The sequence below is a fragment of the Toxotes jaculatrix genome, chromosome 19, assembly GCF_017976425.1.
Source record: "Toxotes jaculatrix isolate fToxJac2 chromosome 19, fToxJac2.pri, whole genome shotgun sequence".
Lineage (NCBI taxonomy): Eukaryota > Metazoa > Chordata > Actinopteri > Toxotidae > Toxotes > Toxotes jaculatrix.
Window position 1 is genome coordinate 4,456,566 of NC_054412.1, and position 18,524 is coordinate 4,475,089.

The window sequence follows — 18,524 nt, forward strand, 5'->3', positions numbered from 1 at the left end:
GACCTCCAAAAGTCATAAAAAACGTCATAGTATAGTATGGCGTTTTTTTCGGCCAAAAAAAGTCAAAATTTTTTTGGACCTCCAAAAGTCATAAAAAACGTCATAGTATAGTAAGGCGTCAAAATCGGACAAAAAAAGTCAAAAAATTTTTTGACCTCCAAAAGTCATAAAAAACGTCATAGTACAGTAAGGCGTTTTTTTCGGACAAAAAAAGTCAAAATTTTTTTTGACCTCCAAAAGTCATAAAAAACGTCATAGTATAGTATGGCGTCAAAATCGGACAAAAAAAGTCAAAATTTTTTTTGACCTCCAAAAGTCATAAAAAACGTCATAGTATAGTAAGGCGTCAAAATCGGACCAAAAAAGTCAAAAAATTTTTCGACCACAAAATGTCATAAAAAACGTCATAGTATAGTATGGTGTCAAAATCGGAAAAAAAAAGTCAAAAATTTTTTTGACCTCCATAAGTCATAAAAAAACGTCATAGTATAGTATGCCGTTTTTTTCGGCCAAAAAAAGTCAAAAATTTTTTGGACCTCCAAAAGTCATAAAAAACGTCATAGTATAGTATGGCGTTTTTTTTCGGACAAAAAATGTCAAAATTTTTTTGGACCTCCAAAAGTCATAAAAAACGTCATAGTATAGTATGGTGTTTTTTTCGGACGAAAAAAGTCAAAAAAAATTTTGACCTCAAAATGTCATAAAAAACGTCATAGTATAGTAAGGCGTCAATATCGGACCAAAAAAGTCAAAAATTTTTTTGACCTCAAAATCTCATAAAAAACATCATAGTATAGTAAGGCGTTTTTTTTCGGACAAAAAAAGTCAAATTTTTTTTTTGACCTCCAAATGTCATAAAAAACGTCATAGTATATAGTAAGGCGTTTTTTTCGGACAAAAAAAAGGTCAAAAAAAAAAAAAAAAATAAAAAAAAAAAAAAAATAAAAAAAAAAAAAAAAAAAAATAAAAAAATAAAAAAAAAAAAAAAAAAAAAAATAAAAAAAAAAAAATAAAAAAATAAAAAAAAAAAAATAAAAAAAAAAAAAAATAAAAAAAAAAAAAAAATTTTGACCTCCAAAAGTCATAAAAAACGTCATAGTATAGTATGGCGTTTTTTTCGGCCAAAAAAAGTCAAAATTTTTTTGGACCTCCAAAAGTCATAAAAAACGTCATAGTATAGTAAGGCGTCAAAATCGGACCAAAAAAGTCAAAAATTTTTTTGACCTCAAAATCTCATAAAAAACGTCATAGTATAGTAAGGCGTTTTTTTCGGACAAAAAAAGTCAAATTTTTTTTTGACCTCCAAAAGTCATAAAAAACGTCATAGTATAGTAAGGCGTTTTTTTCGGACAAAAAAAGTCAAAAAATTTTTTGACCTCCAAAAGTCATAAAAAACATCATAGTATAGTATGGCGTTTTTTTCGGCCAAAAAAATTCAAAATTTTTTTGGACCTCCAAAAGTCATAAAAAACGTCATAGTATAGTAAGGCGTTTTTTTCGGACGAAAAAAGTCAAAATTTTTTTGGACCTCCAAAAGTCATAAAAAACGTCATAGTATAGTAAGGCGTCAAAATCGGACCAAAAAAGTCAAAAATTTTTTCGACCACAAAATGTCATAAAAAACGTCATAGTATAGTATGGTGTCAAAATCGGAAAAAAAAAGTCAAACATTTTTTTGACCTCAAAATCTCATAAAAAACTTCATAGTATAGTAAGGCGTCAAAATCGGACAAAAAAAGTCAAAATTTTTTTGGACCTCCAAAAGTCATAAAAAACGTCATAGTATAGTAAGGCGTTTTTTTCGGACAAAAAAAGTCAAAAAAATTTTTGACCTCCAAAAGTCATAAAAAACGTCATAGTATAGTAAGGCGTCAAAATCGGACCAAAAAAGTCAAAAAATTTTTTGACCTCAAAATCTCATAAAAAACATCATAGTATAGTAAGGCGTTTTTTTCGGACAAAAAAAGTCAAAATTTTTTTTGACCTCCAAAAGTCATAAAAAACGTCATAGTATAGTAAGGCGTTTTTTTCGGACAAAAAAAGTCAAAAATTTTTTTGACCTCAAAATCTCATAAAAAACATCATAGTATAGTAAGGCGTCAAAATCGGACAAAAAAAGTCAAAATTTTTTTTGACCTCCAAAAGTCATAAAAAACGTCATAGTATAGTATGCCGTTTTTTTCGGCCAAAAAAAGTCAAAATTTTTTTGGACCTCCAAAAGTCATAAAAAACGTCATAGTATAGTATGGCGTTTTTTTCGGACAAAAAATGTCAAAATTTTTTTTGACCTCCAAAAGTCATAAAAAACGTCATAGTATAGTATGGCGTTTTTTTCGGACGAAAAAAGTCAAAAAAATTTTTGACCTCAAAATGTCATAAAAAACGTCATAGTATAGTAAGGCGTCAATATCGGACAAAAAAAGTCAAAAATTTTTTTGACCTCCAAAAGTCATAAAAAACGTCATAGTATAGTAAGGCGTTTTTTTCGGACAAAAAAAGTCAAAAATTTTTTTGACCTCCAAAAGTCATAAAAAACGTCATAGTATAGTATGGCGTTTTTTTCGGCTAAAAAAAGTCAACATTTTTTTGGACCTCCAAAAGTCATAAAAAACGTCATAGTATAGTAAGGCGTTTTTTTCGGACGAAAAAAGTCAAAATTTTTTTGGACCTCCAAAAGTCATAAAAAACGTCATAGTATAGTAAGGCGTCAAAATCGGACCAAAAAAGTCAAAAAAATTTTTGACCTCAAAATCTCATAAAAAACATCATAGTATAGTAAGGCGTTTTTTTCGGACAAAAAAAGTCAAAAATTTTTTTGACCTCCAAAAGTCATAAAAAACGTCATAGTATAGTAAGGCGTTTTTTTCGGACAAAAAAAGTCAAAAAATTTTTTGACCTCCAAAAGTCATAAAAAACGTCATAGTATAGTATGGCGTTTTTTTCGGCCAAAAAAAGTCAAAATTTTTTTGGACCTCCAAAAGTCATAAAAAACGTCATAGTATAGTAAGGCGTTTTTTTCGGACGAAAAAAGTCAAAATTTTTTTGGACCTCCAAAAGTCATAAAAAACGTCATAGTATAGTATGGTGTTTTTTTCGGACGAAAAAAGTCAAAAAAAATTTTGACCTCAAAATGTCATAAAAAACGTCATAGTATAGTAAGGCGTTTTTTCGGACAAAAAAAGTCAAAAAATTTTTTGACCTCCAAAAGTCATAAAAAACGTCATAGTATAGTAAGGCGTTTTTTTCGGACAAAAAACGTCAAAATTTTTTTGGACCTCCAAAAGTCATAAAAAACGTCATAGTATAGTAAGGCGTCAAAATCGGACCAAAAAAGTCAAAAAATTTTTTGACCTCCAAAAGTCATAAAAAACGTCATAGTATAGTAAGGCGTCAAAATCGGACCAAAAAAGTCAAAAAATTTTTCGACCACAAAATGTCATAAAAAACGTCATAGTATTGTATGGTGTCAAAATCGGAAAAAAAAAGTCAAAATTTTTTTTGACCTCCATAAGTCATAAAAAAACGTCATAGTATAGTATGCCGTTTTTTTCGGCCAAAAAAAGTCAAAAATTTTTATGACCTCAAAATCTCATAAAAAACGTCATAGTATAGTATGGTGTTTTTTTCGGACGAAAAAAGTCAAAAAAAATTTTGACCTCAAAATGTCATAAAAAACGTCATAGTATAGTAAGGCGTTTTTTTCGGACAAAAAAAGTCAAAAAATTTTTTGACCTCCAAAAGTCATAAAAAACGTCATAGTATAGTAAGGCGTTTTTTTCGGACGAAAAAAGTCAAAATTTTTTTGGACCTCCAAAAGTCATAAAAAACGTCATAGTATAGTAAGGCGTCAAAATCGGACCAAAAAAGTCAAAAATTTTTTCGACCACAAAATGTCATAAAAAACGTCATAGTATAGTATGGTGTTTTTTTCGGACGAAAAAAGTCAAAAAAAATTTTGACCTCAAAATGTCATAAAAAACGTCATAGTATAGTAAGGCGTTTTTTTCGGACAAAAAAGGTCAAAAATTTTTTTGACCTCCAAAAGTCATAAAAAACGTCATAGTATAGTATGGCGTTTTTTTCGGACAAAAAAAGTCAAAATTTTTTTGGACCTCCAAAAGTCATAAAAAACGTCATAGTATAGTAAGGCGTCAAAATCGGACCAAAAATGTCAAAATTTTTTTCGACCACAAAAGTCATAAAAAACGTCATAGTATAGTAAGGCGTTTTTTTCGGACAAAAAAAGTCAAAATTTTTTTTGACCTCCAAAAGTCATAAAAAACGTCATAGTATAGTATGGCGTCAAAATCGGACAAAAAAAGTCAAAATTTTTTTTGACCTCCAAAAGTCATAAAAAACGTCATAGTATAGTATGGTGTTTTTTTCGGACGAAAAAAGTCAAAAAAAATTTTGACCTCAAAATGTCATAAAAAACGTCATAGTATAGTAAGGCGTTTTTTCGGACAAAAAAAGTCAAAAAATTTTTTGACCTCCAAAAGTCATAAAAAACGTCATAGTATAGTAAGGCGTTTTTTTCGGACAAAAAACGTCAAAATTTTTTTGGACCTCCAAAAGTCATAAAAAACGTCATAGTATAGTAAGGCGTCAAAATCGGACCAAAAAAGTCAAAAATTTTTTTGACCTCCAAAAGTCATAAAAAACGTCATAGTATAGTAAGGCGTCAAAATCGGACCAAAAAAGTCAAAAAATTTTTCGACCACAAAATGTCATAAAAAACGTCATAGTATTGTATGGTGTCAAAATCGGAAAAAAAAAGTCAAAATTTTTTTTGACCTCCATAAGTCATAAAAAAACGTCATAGTATAGTATGCCGTTTTTTTCGGCCAAAAAAAGTCAAAAAAAATTTTGACCTCAAAATGTCATAAAAAACGTCATAGTATAGTAAGGCGTTTTTTTCGGACAAAAAAAGTCAAAAAATTTTTTGACCTCCAAAAGTCATAAAAAACGTCATAGTATAGTAAGGCGTTTTTTTCGGACAAAAAAAGTCAAAATTTTTTTGGACCTCCAAAAGTCATAAAAAACGTCATAGTATAGTAAGGCGTCAAAATCGGACAAAAAAAGTCAAAATTTTTTTGGACCTCCAAAAGTCATAAAAAACGTCATAGTATAGTAAGGCGTTTTTTTCGGACAAAAAAAGTCAAAATTTTTTTGGACCTCCAAAAGTCATAAAAAACGTCATAGTATAGTATGGCGTCAAAATCGGACAAAAAAAGTCAAAATTTTTTTTGACCTCCAAAAGTCATAAAAAACGTCATAGTATAGTAAGGCGTCAAAATCGGACCAAAAAAGTCAAAAAATTTTTCGACCACAAAATGTCATAAAAAACGTCATAGTATAGTATGGTGTCAAAATCGGGGAAAAAAAGTCCAAAATTTTTTTGACCTCCAAAAGTCATAAAAAACGTCATAGTATAGTAAGGCGTCAAAATCGGAAAAAAAAGTCAAAATTTTTTTTGACCTCCATAAGTCATAAAAAACGTCATAGTATAGTAAGGCGTCAAAATCGGACCAAAAAAGTCAAAAAATTTTTCGACCACACAATGTCATAAAAAACGTCATAGTATAGTATGGCGTTTTTTTCGGACAAAAAAAGTCAAAATTTTTTTGGACCTCCAAAAGTCATAAAAAACGTCATAGTATAGTAAGGCGTCAAAATCGGACAAAAAAAGTCAAAATTTTTTTGGACCTCCAAAAGTCATAAAAAACGTCATAGTATAGTAAGGCGTTTTTTTCGGACAAAAAAAGTCAAAATTTTTTTGGACCTCCAAAAGTCATAAAAAACGTCATAGTATAGTAAGGCGTCAAAATCGGACAAAAAAAGTCAAAATTTTTTAGACCTCCAAAAGTCATAAAAAACGTCATAGTATAGTAAGGCGTCAAAATCGGACCAAAAAAGTCAAAAATTTTTTCGACCACAAAATGTCATAAAAAACGTCATAGTATAGTATGGTGTCAAAATCGGGAAAAAAAAGTCCAAAATTTTTTTGACCTCCAAAAGTCATAAAAAATGTCATAGTATAGTAAGGCGTCAAAATCGGGAAAAAAAAGTCAAAATTTTTTTTGACCTCCATAAGTCATAAAAAACGTCATAGTATAGTAAGGCGTCAAAATCGGACCAAAAAAGTCAAAAAAATTTTCGACCACACAATGTCATAAAAAACGTCATAGTATAGTATGGCGTTTTTTTAGGCCAAAAAAAGTCAAAATTTTTTTCGACCTCAAAATGTCATAAAAAACATCATAGTATAGTAAGGCGTTTTTTTCGGACAAAAAAAGTCAAAAATTTTTTTGACCTCCAAAAGTCATAAAAAACGTCATAGTATAGTATGGCGTTTTTTTCGGACAAAAAAAGTCAAAATTTTTTTGGACCTCCAAAAGTCATAAAAAACGTCATAGTATAGTAAGGCGTTTTTTTCGGACGAAAAAAGTTAAAATTTTTTTGGACCTCCAAAAGTCATAAAAAACGTCATAGTATAGTAAGGCGTCAAAATCGGACCAAAAAAGTCAAAAATTTTTTTGACCTCAAAATCTCATAAAAAACATCATAGTATAGTAAGGCGTTTTTTTCGGACAAAAAAAGTCAAAAAATTTTTTGACCTCCAAAAGTCATAAAAAAACGTCATAGTATAGTAAGGCGTTTTTTTCGGACAAAAAAAGTCAAAAAAATTTTTGACCTCCAAAAGTCATAAAAAACGTCATAGTATAGTATGGCGTTTTTTTCGGCCAAAAAAAGTCAAAATTTTTTTGGACCTCCAAAAGTCATAAAAAACGTCATAGTATAGTAAGGCGTTTTTTTCGGACGAAAAAAGTCAAAATTTTTTTGGACCTCCAAAAGTCATAAAAAACGTCATAGTATAGTAAGGCGTCAAAATCGGACCAAAAAAGTCAAAAATTTTTTTGACCTCAAAATCTCATAAAAAACATCATAGTATAGTAAGGCGTTTTTTTCGGACAAAAAAAGTCAAATTTTTTGTTGACCTCCAAAAGTCATAAAAAACGTCATAGTATAGTATGGCGTTTTTTTCGGCCAAAAAAAGTCAAAATTTTTTTGGACCTCCAAAAGTCATAAAAAACGTCATAGTATAGTAAGGCGTTTTTTTCGGACGAAAAAAGTCAAAATTTTTTTGGACCTCCAAAAGTCATAAAAAACGTCATAGTATAGTATGGTGTTTTTTTCGGACGAAAAAAGTCAAAAAAAATTTTGACCTCAAAATGTCATAAAAAACGTCATAGTATAGTAAGGCGTTTTTTTCGGACAAAAAAAGTCAAAATTTTTTTGGACCTCCAAAAGTCATAAAAAACGTCATAGTATAGTAAGGCGTCAAAATCGGACCAAAAAAGTCAAAATTTTTTTTGACCTCCAAAAGTCATAAAAAACGTCATAGTATAGTATGGCGTTTTTTTCGGCCAAAAAAAGTCAAAAAAATTTTTGACCTCAAAATGTCATAAAAAACGTCATAGTATAGTAAGGCGTTTTTTTCGGACAAAAAAAGTCAAAATTTTTTTGGACCTCCAAAAGTCATAAAAAAGTCATAGTATAGTAAGGCGTCAAAATTGGACAAAAAAAGTCAAAAATTTTTTTGACCTCCAAAAGTCATAAAAAACGTCATAGTATAGTATGGCGTTTTTTTCGGACGAAAAAAGTCAAAAAAATTTTTGACCTCAAAATGTCATAAAAAACGTCATAGTATAGTATGGCGTTTTTTTCGGACAAAAAAAGTCAAAATTTTTTTGGACCTCCAAAAGTCATAAAAAACGTCATAGTATAGTAAGGCGTCAAAATCGGACCAAAAAAGTCAAAATTTTTTTCGACCACAAAATGTCATAAAAAACGTCATAGTATAGTAAGGCGTCAAAATCGGATAAAAAAAGTCCAAAATTTTTTTGACCTCCAAAAGTCATAAAAAACGTCATAGTATAGTATGACGTTTTTTTCGGCCAAAAAAAGTCAAAAAAATTTTTGACCTCCAAAAGTCATAAAAAACATCATAGTATAGTAAGCCGTTTTTTTCGGACAAAAAAAGTCAACATTTTTTTGGACCTCAAAATGTCATAAAAAACGTCATAGTATAGTAAGGCGTTTTTTTCGGACAAAAAAAGTCAAAATTTTTTTTGACCTCAAAATGTCATAAAAAACGTCATAGTATAGAGTAAGGCGTTTTTTTCGGCCAAAAAAAGTCAAAATTTTTTTTGACCTCAAAAAGTCATAAAAAAACGTCATAGTATAGTATGGCGTTTTTTTCGGCCAAAAAAAGTCAAAAAATTTTTTGACGTCAAAATCTCATAAAAAACATCATAGTATAGTATGGCATTTTTTTAGGCCAAAAAAAGTCAAAATTTTTTCCGACCTCAAAATGTCATAAAAAACGTCATAGTATAGTAAGGCGTCAAAATCGGACCAAAAAAAGTCAAAATTTTTTTGACCTCAAAATGTCATAAAAAACGTCATAGTATAGTAAGGCGTTTTTTTCGGACAAAAAAAGTCAAAAATTTTTTTGACCTCAAAATGTCATAAAAAACGTCATAGTATAGTAAGGCGTTTTTTTCGGACAAAAAAAGTCAAAATTTTTTTTGACCTCCAAAAGTCATAAAAAACGTCATAGTATAGTAATGCGCTTTTTTCGGACAAAAAAGTCAAAATTTTTTTTGACCTCCAAAAGTCATAAAAAACGTCATAGTATAGTAAGGCGTCAAAATCGGACAAAAAAAGTCCAAAATTTTTTTGACCTCCAAAAGTCATAAAAAACGTCATAGTATAGTAAGGCGTCAAAATCGGACCAAAAAAGTCAAAAATTTTTTCGACCACAAAATGTCATAAAAAACGTCATAGTATAGTATGGTGTTAAAATCGGAAAAAAAAAGTCAAAAATTTTTTTGACCTCAAAATCTCATAAAAAACATCATAGTATAGTAAGGCGTCAAAATCGGACAAAAAAAGTCAAAATTTTTTTGGACCTCCAAAAGTCATAAAAAACGTCATAGTATAGTATGGCGTTTTTTTCGGCCAAAAAAAGTCAAAATTTTTTTGGACCTCCAAAAGTCATAAAAAACGTCATAGTATAGTAAGGCGTTTTTTTCGGACCAAAAAAGTCAAAATTTTTTTGGACCTCCAAAAGTCATAAAAAACGTCATAGTATAGTAAAGCGTCAAAATCGGACCAAAAAAGTCAAAAAATTTTTTGACCTCAAAATCTCATAAAAAACATCATAGTATAGTAAGGCGTTTTTTTCGGACAAAAAAAGTCAAAATTTTTTTTGACCTCCAAAAGTCATAAAAAACGTCATAGTATAGTATGGCGTCAAAATCGGACAAAAAAAGTCAAAATTTTTTTTGACCTCCAAAAGTCATAAAAAACGTCATAGTATATTAAGGCGGCAAAATCGGACCAAAAAAGTCAAAAATTTTTTCGACCACAAAATGTCATAAAAAACGTCATAGTATAGTATGGTGTCAAAATCGGGAAAAAAAAGTCAAAAATTTTTTTGACCTCCAAAAGTCATAAAAAACGTCATAGTATAGTAAGGCGTCAAAATCGGAAAAAAAAAGTCAAAATTTTTTTGGACCTCCAAAAGTCATAAAAAACGTCATAGTATAGTATGGCGTCAAAATCGGACAAAAAAATTCAAAATTTTTTTTGACCTCCAAAAGTCATAAAAAACGTCATAGTATAGTAAGGCGTTTTTTTCGGACGAAAAAAGTCAAAATTTTTCTGGACCTCCAAAAGTCATAAAAAACGTCATAGTATAGTAAGGCGTCAAAATCGGACCAAAAAAGTCAAAAATTTTTTTGACCTCAAAATCTCATAAAAAACATCATAGTATAGTAAGGCGTCAAAATCGGACAAAAAAAGTCAAAATTTTTTTTGACCTCCAAAAGTCATAAAAAACGTCATAGTATAGTAAGGCGTTTTTTTCGGACAAAAAAAGTCAAAAAATTTTTTGACCTCCAAAAGTCATAAAAAACGTCATAGTATAGTATGGCGTTTTTTTCGGCCAAAAAAAGTCAAAATTTTTTTGGACCTCCAAAAGTCATAAAAAACGTCATAGTATAGTAAGGCGTCAAAATCGGACAAAAAAAGTCAAAAAATTTTTTGACCTCCAAAAGTCATAAAAAACGTCATAGTACAGTAAGGCGTTTTTTTCGGACAAAAAAAGTCAAAATTTTTTTTGACCTCCAAAAGTCATAAAAAACGTCATAGTATAGTATGGCGTCAAAATCGGACAAAAAAAGTCAAAATTTTTTTTGACCTCCAAAAGTCATAAAAAACGTCATAGTATAGTAAGGCGTCAAAATCGGACCAAAAAAGTCAAAAAATTTTTCGACCACAAAATGTCATAAAAAACGTCATAGTATAGTATGGTGTCAAAATCGGAAAAAAAAAGTCAAAAATTTTTTTGACCTCCATAAGTCATAAAAAAACGTCATAGTATAGTATGCCGTTTTTTTCGGCCAAAAAAAGTCAAAAATTTTTTGGACCTCCAAAAGTCATAAAAAACGTCATAGTATAGTATGGCGTTTTTTTTCGGACAAAAAATGTCAAAATTTTTTTGGACCTCCAAAAGTCATAAAAAACGTCATAGTATAGTATGGTGTTTTTTTCGGACGAAAAAAGTCAAAAAAAATTTTGACCTCAAAATGTCATAAAAAACGTCATAGTATAGTAAGGCGTCAATATCGGACCAAAAAAGTCAAAAATTTTTTTGACCTCAAAATCTCATAAAAAACATCATAGTATAGTAAGGCGTTTTTTTCGGACAAAAAAAGTCAAATTTTTTTTTTGACCTCCAAATGTCATAAAAAACGTCATAGTATATAGTAAGGCGTTTTTTTCGGACAAAAAAAGTCAAAAATTTTTTTGACCTCAAAATCTCATAAAAAACATCATAGTATAGTAAGGCGTCAAAATCGGACAAAAAAAGTCAAAATTTTTTTTGACCTCCAAAAGTCATAAAAAACGTCATAGTATAGTAAGGCGTTTTTTTCGGACAAAAAAAGTCAAAAAATTTTTTGACCTCCAAAAGTCATAAAAAACGTCATAGTATAGTATGGCGTTTTTTTCGGCCAAAAAAAGTCAAAATTTTTTTGGACCTCCAAAAGTCATAAAAAACGTCATAGTATAGTAAGGCGTCAAAATCGGACCAAAAAAGTCAAAAATTTTTTTGACCTCAAAATCTCATAAAAAACGTCATAGTATAGTAAGGCGTTTTTTTCGGACAAAAAAAGTCAAATTTTTTTTTGACCTCCAAAAGTCATAAAAAACGTCATAGTATAGTAAGGCGTTTTTTTCGGACAAAAAAAGTCAAAAAATTTTTTGACCTCCAAAAGTCATAAAAAACATCATAGTATAGTATGGCGTTTTTTTCGGCCAAAAAAATTCAAAATTTTTTTGGACCTCCAAAAGTCATAAAAAACGTCATAGTATAGTAAGGCGTTTTTTTCGGACGAAAAAAGTCAAAATTTTTTTGGACCTCCAAAAGTCATAAAAAACGTCATAGTATAGTAAGGCGTCAAAATCGGACCAAAAAAGTCAAAAATTTTTTCGACCACAAAATGTCATAAAAAACGTCATAGTATAGTATGGTGTCAAAATCGGAAAAAAAAAGTCAAACATTTTTTTGACCTCAAAATCTCATAAAAAACTTCATAGTATAGTAAGGCGTCAAAATCGGACAAAAAAAGTCAAAATTTTTTTGGACCTCCAAAAGTCATAAAAAACGTCATAGTATAGTAAGGCGTTTTTTTCGGACAAAAAAAGTCAAAAAAATTTTTGACCTCCAAAAGTCATAAAAAACGTCATAGTATAGTAAGGCGTCAAAATCGGACCAAAAAAGTCAAAAAATTTTTTGACCTCAAAATCTCATAAAAAACATCATAGTATAGTAAGGCGTTTTTTTCGGACAAAAAAAGTCAAAATTTTTTTTGACCTCCAAAAGTCATAAAAAACGTCATAGTATAGTAAGGCGTTTTTTTCGGACAAAAAAAGTCAAAAATTTTTTTGACCTCAAAATCTCATAAAAAACATCATAGTATAGTAAGGCGTCAAAATCGGACAAAAAAAGTCAAAATTTTTTTTGACCTCCAAAAGTCATAAAAAACGTCATAGTATAGTATGCCGTTTTTTTCGGCCAAAAAAAGTCAAAATTTTTTTGGACCTCCAAAAGTCATAAAAAACGTCATAGTATAGTATGGCGTTTTTTTCGGACAAAAAATGTCAAAATTTTTTTTGACCTCCAAAAGTCATAAAAAACGTCATAGTATAGTATGGCGTTTTTTTCGGACGAAAAAAGTCAAAAAAATTTTTGACCTCAAAATGTCATAAAAAACGTCATAGTATAGTAAGGCGTCAATATCGGACAAAAAAAGTCAAAAATTTTTTTGACCTCCAAAAGTCATAAAAAACGTCATAGTATAGTAAGGCGTTTTTTTCGGACAAAAAAAGTCAAAAATTTTTTTGACCTCCAAAAGTCATAAAAAACGTCATAGTATAGTATGGCGTTTTTTTCGGCTAAAAAAAGTCAACATTTTTTTGGACCTCCAAAAGTCATAAAAAACGTCATAGTATAGTAAGGCGTTTTTTTCGGACGAAAAAAGTCAAAATTTTTTTGGACCTCCAAAAGTCATAAAAAACGTCATAGTATAGTAAGGCGTCAAAATCGGACCAAAAAAGTCAAAAAAATTTTTGACCTCAAAATCTCATAAAAAACATCATAGTATAGTAAGGCGTTTTTTTCGGACAAAAAAAGTCAAAAATTTTTTTGACCTCCAAAAGTCATAAAAAACGTCATAGTATAGTAAGGCGTTTTTTTCGGACAAAAAAAGTCAAAAAATTTTTTGACCTCCAAAAGTCATAAAAAACGTCATAGTATAGTATGGCGTTTTTTTCGGCCAAAAAAAGTCAAAATTTTTTTGGACCTCCAAAAGTCATAAAAAACGTCATAGTATAGTAAGGCGTTTTTTTCGGACGAAAAAAGTCAAAATTTTTTTGGACCTCCAAAAGTCATAAAAAACGTCATAGTATAGTATGGTGTTTTTTTCGGACGAAAAAAGTCAAAAAAAATTTTGACCTCAAAATGTCATAAAAAACGTCATAGTATAGTAAGGCGTTTTTTCGGACAAAAAAAGTCAAAAAATTTTTTGACCTCCAAAAGTCATAAAAAACGTCATAGTATAGTAAGGCGTTTTTTTCGGACAAAAAACGTCAAAATTTTTTTGGACCTCCAAAAGTCATAAAAAACGTCATAGTATAGTAAGGCGTCAAAATCGGACCAAAAAAGTCAAAAAATTTTTTGACCTCCAAAAGTCATAAAAAACGTCATAGTATAGTAAGGCGTCAAAATCGGACCAAAAAAGTCAAAAAATTTTTCGACCACAAAATGTCATAAAAAACGTCATAGTATTGTATGGTGTCAAAATCGGAAAAAAAAAGTCAAAATTTTTTTTGACCTCCATAAGTCATAAAAAAACGTCATAGTATAGTATGCCGTTTTTTTCGGCCAAAAAAAGTCAAAAATTTTTATGACCTCAAAATCTCATAAAAAACGTCATAGTATAGTATGGTGTTTTTTTCGGACGAAAAAAGTCAAAAAAAATTTTGACCTCAAAATGTCATAAAAAACGTCATAGTATAGTAAGGCGTTTTTTTCGGACAAAAAAAGTCAAAAAATTTTTTGACCTCCAAAAGTCATAAAAAACGTCATAGTATAGTAAGGCGTTTTTTTCGGACGAAAAAAGTCAAAATTTTTTTGGACCTCCAAAAGTCATAAAAAACGTCATAGTATAGTAAGGCGTCAAAATCGGACCAAAAAAGTCAAAAATTTTTTCGACCACAAAATGTCATAAAAAACGTCATAGTATAGTATGGTGTTTTTTTCGGACGAAAAAAGTCAAAAAAAATTTTGACCTCAAAATGTCATAAAAAACGTCATAGTATAGTAAGGCGTTTTTTTCGGACAAAAAAGGTCAAAAATTTTTTTGACCTCCAAAAGTCATAAAAAACGTCATAGTATAGTATGGCGTTTTTTTCGGACAAAAAAAGTCAAAATTTTTTTGGACCTCCAAAAGTCATAAAAAACGTCATAGTATAGTAAGGCGTCAAAATCGGACCAAAAATGTCAAAATTTTTTTCGACCACAAAAGTCATAAAAAACGTCATAGTATAGTAAGGCGTTTTTTTCGGACAAAAAAAGTCAAAATTTTTTTGGACCTCCAAAAGTCATAAAAAACGTCATAGTATAGTATGGCGTCAAAATCGGACAAAAAAAGTCAAAATTTTTTTTGACCTCCAAAAGTCATAAAAAACGTCATAGTATAGTATGGTGTTTTTTTCGGACGAAAAAAGTCAAAAAAAATTTTGACCTCAAAATGTCATAAAAAACGTCATAGTATAGTAAGGCGTTTTTTCGGACAAAAAAAGTCAAAAAATTTTTTGACCTCCAAAAGTCATAAAAAACGTCATAGTATAGTAAGGCGTTTTTTTCGGACAAAAAACGTCAAAATTTTTTTGGACCTCCAAAAGTCATAAAAAACGTCATAGTATAGTAAGGCGTCAAAATCGGACCAAAAAAGTCAAAAATTTTTTTGACCTCCAAAAGTCATAAAAAACGTCATAGTATAGTAAGGCGTCAAAATCGGACCAAAAAAGTCAAAAAATTTTTCGACCACAAAATGTCATAAAAAACGTCATAGTATTGTATGGTGTCAAAATCGGAAAAAAAAAGTCAAAATTTTTTTTGACCTCCATAAGTCATAAAAAAACGTCATAGTATAGTATGCCGTTTTTTTCGGCCAAAAAAAGTCAAAAAAAATTTTGACCTCAAAATGTCATAAAAAACGTCATAGTATAGTAAGGCGTTTTTTTCGGACAAAAAAAGTCAAAAAATTTTTTGACCTCCAAAAGTCATAAAAAACGTCATAGTATAGTAAGGCGTTTTTTTCGGACAAAAAAAGTCAAAATTTTTTTGGACCTCCAAAAGTCATAAAAAACGTCATAGTATAGTAAGGCGTCAAAATCGGACAAAAAAAGTCAAAATTTTTTTGGACCTCCAAAAGTCATAAAAAACGTCATAGTATAGTAAGGCGTTTTTTTCGGACAAAAAAAGTCAAAATTTTTTTGGACCTCCAAAAGTCATAAAAAACGTCATAGTATAGTATGGCGTCAAAATCGGACAAAAAAAGTCAAAATTTTTTTTGACCTCCAAAAGTCATAAAAAACGTCATAGTATAGTAAGGCGTCAAAATCGGACCAAAAAAGTCAAAAAATTTTTCGACCACAAAATGTCATAAAAAACGTCATAGTATAGTATGGTGTCAAAATCGGGGAAAAAAAGTCCAAAATTTTTTTGACCTCCAAAAGTCATAAAAAACGTCATAGTATAGTAAGGCGTCAAAATCGGAAAAAAAAGTCAAAATTTTTTTTGACCTCCATAAGTCATAAAAAACGTCATAGTATAGTAAGGCGTCAAAATCGGACCAAAAAAGTCAAAAAATTTTTCGACCACACAATGTCATAAAAAACGTCATAGTATAGTATGGCGTTTTTTTCGGACAAAAAAAGTCAAAATTTTTTTGGACCTCCAAAAGTCATAAAAAACGTCATAGTATAGTAAGGCGTCAAAATCGGACAAAAAAAGTCAAAATTTTTTTGGACCTCCAAAAGTCATAAAAAACGTCATAGTATAGTAAGGCGTTTTTTTCGGACAAAAAAAGTCAAAATTTTTTTGGACCTCCAAAAGTCATAAAAAACGTCATAGTATAGTAAGGCGTCAAAATCGGACAAAAAAAGTAAAAATTTTTTAGACCTCCAAAAGTCATAAAAAACGTCATAGTATAGTAAGGCGTCAAAATCGGACCAAAAAAGTCAAAAATTTTTTCGACCACAAAATGTCATAAAAAACGTCATAGTATAGTATGGTGTCAAAATCGGGAAAAAAAAGTCCAAAATTTTTTTGACCTCCAAAAGTCATAAAAAATGTCATAGTATAGTAAGGCGTCAAAATCGGGAAAAAAAAGTCAAAATTTTTTTTGACCTCCATAAGTCATAAAAAACGTCATAGTATAGTAAGGCGTCAAAATCGGACCAAAAAAGTCAAAAAAATTTTCGACCACACAATGTCATAAAAAACGTCATAGTATAGTATGGCGTTTTTTTAGGCCAAAAAAAGTCAAAATTTTTTTCGACCTCAAAATGTCATAAAAAACATCATAGTATAGTAAGGCGTTTTTTTCGGACAAAAAAAGTCAAAAATTTTTTTGACCTCCAAAAGTCATAAAAAACGTCATAGTATAGTATGGCGTTTTTTTCGGACAAAAAAAGTCAAAATTTTTTTGGACCTCCAAAAGTCATAAAAAACGTCATAGTATAGTAAGGCGTTTTTTTCGGACGAAAAAAGTTAAAATTTTTTTGGACCTCCAAAAGTCATAAAAAACGTCATAGTATAGTAAGGCGTCAAAATCGGACCAAAAAAGTCAAAAATTTTTTTGACCTCAAAATCTCATAAAAAACATCATAGTATAGTAAGGCGTTTTTTTCGGACAAAAAAAGTCAAAAAATTTTTTGACCTCCAAAAGTCATAAAAAAACGTCATAGTATAGTAAGGCGTTTTTTTCGGACAAAAAAAGTCAAAAAAATTTTTGACCTCCAAAAGTCATAAAAAACGTCATAGTATAGTATGGCGTTTTTTTCGGCCAAAAAAAGTCAAAATTTTTTTGGACCTCCAAAAGTCATAAAAAACGTCATAGTATAGTAAGGCGTTTTTTTCGGACGAAAAAAGTCAAAATTTTTTTGGACCTCCAAAAGTCATAAAAAACGTCATAGTATAGTAAGGCGTCAAAATCGGACCAAAAAAGTCAAAAATTTTTTTGACCTCAAAATCTCATAAAAAACATCATAGTATAGTAAGGCGTTTTTTTCGGACAAAAAAAGTCAAATTTTTTGTTGACCTCCAAAAGTCATAAAAAACGTCATAGTATAGTATGGCGTTTTTTTCGGCCAAAAAAAGTCAAAATTTTTTTGGACCTCCAAAAGTCATAAAAAACGTCATAGTATAGTAAGGCGTTTTTTTCGGACGAAAAAAGTCAAAATTTTTTTGGACCTCCAAAAGTCATAAAAAACGTCATAGTATAGTATGGTGTTTTTTTCGGACGAAAAAAGTCAAAAAAAATTTTGACCTCCAAAAGTCATAAAAAACGTCATAGTATAGTAAGGCGTCAAAATCGGACCAAAAAAGTCAAAATTTTTTTTGACCTCCAAAAGTCATAAAAAACGTCATAGTATAGTATGGCGTTTTTTTCGGCCAAAAAAAGTCAAAAAAATTTTTGACCTCAAAATGTCATAAAAAACGTCATAGTATAGTAAGGCGTTTTTTTCGGACAAAAAAAGTCAAAATTTTTTTGGACCTCCAAAAGTCATAAAAAAGTCATAGTATAGTAAGGCGTCAAAATTGGACAAAAAAAGTCAAAAATTTTTTTGACCTCCAAAAGTCATAAAAAACGTCATAGTATAGTATGGCGTTTTTTTCGGACGAAAAAAGTCAAAAAAATTTTTGACCTCAAAATGTCATAAAAAACGTCATAGTATAGTATGGCGTTTTTTTCGGACAAAAAAAGTCAAAATTTTTTTGGACCTCCAAAAGTCATAAAAAACGTCATAGTATAGTAAGGCGTCAAAATCGGACCAAAAAAGTCAAAATTTTTTTCGACCACAAAATGTCATAAAAAACGTCATAGTATAGTAAGGCGTCAAAATCGGATAAAAAAAGTCCAAAATTTTTTTGACCTCCAAAAGTCATAAAAAACGTCATAGTATAGTATGACGTTTTTTTCGGCCAAAAAAAGTCAAAAAAATTTTTGACCTCCAAAAGTCATAAAAAACATCATAGTATAGTAAGCCGTTTTTTTCGGACAAAAAAAGTCAACATTTTTTTGGACCTCAAAATGTCATAAAAAACGTCATAGTATAGTAAGGCGTTTTTTTCGGACAAAAAAAGTCAAAATTTTTTTTGACCTCAAAATGTCATAAAAAACGTCATAGTATAGAGTAAGGCGTTTTTTTCGGCCAAAAAAAGTCAAAATTTTTTTTGACCTCAAAAAGTCATAAAAAAACGTCATAGTATAGTATGGCGTTTTTTTCGGCCAAAAAAAGTCAAAAAATTTTTTGACGTCAAAATCTCATAAAAAACATCATAGTATAGTATGGCATTTTTTTAGGCCAAAAAAAGTCAAAATTTTTTCCGACCTCAAAATGTCATAAAAAACGTCATAGTATAGTAAGGCGTCAAAATCGGACCAAAAAAAGTCAAAATTTTTTTGACCTCAAAATGTCATAAAAAACGTCATAGTATAGTAAGGCGTTTTTTTCGGACAAAAAAAGTCAAAAATTTTTTTGACCTCAAAATGTCATAAAAAACGTCATAGTATAGTAAGGCGTTTTTTTCGGACAAAAAAAGTCAAAATTTTTTTTGACCTCCAAAAGTCATAAAAAACGTCATAGTATAGTAATGCGCTTTT

The 18,524-nt window shown here is 29.6% G+C and overlaps 1 protein-coding gene across 4 annotated transcripts in view; it reads left to right on the forward strand.

Moving 5' to 3' along the window:
- LOC121199612 (nesprin-2) overlaps window positions 1–18,524 on the forward strand; it is a 61,014-nt gene that overhangs the window by 40,884 nt on the left and 1,606 nt on the right. The window lies entirely within an intron of this gene.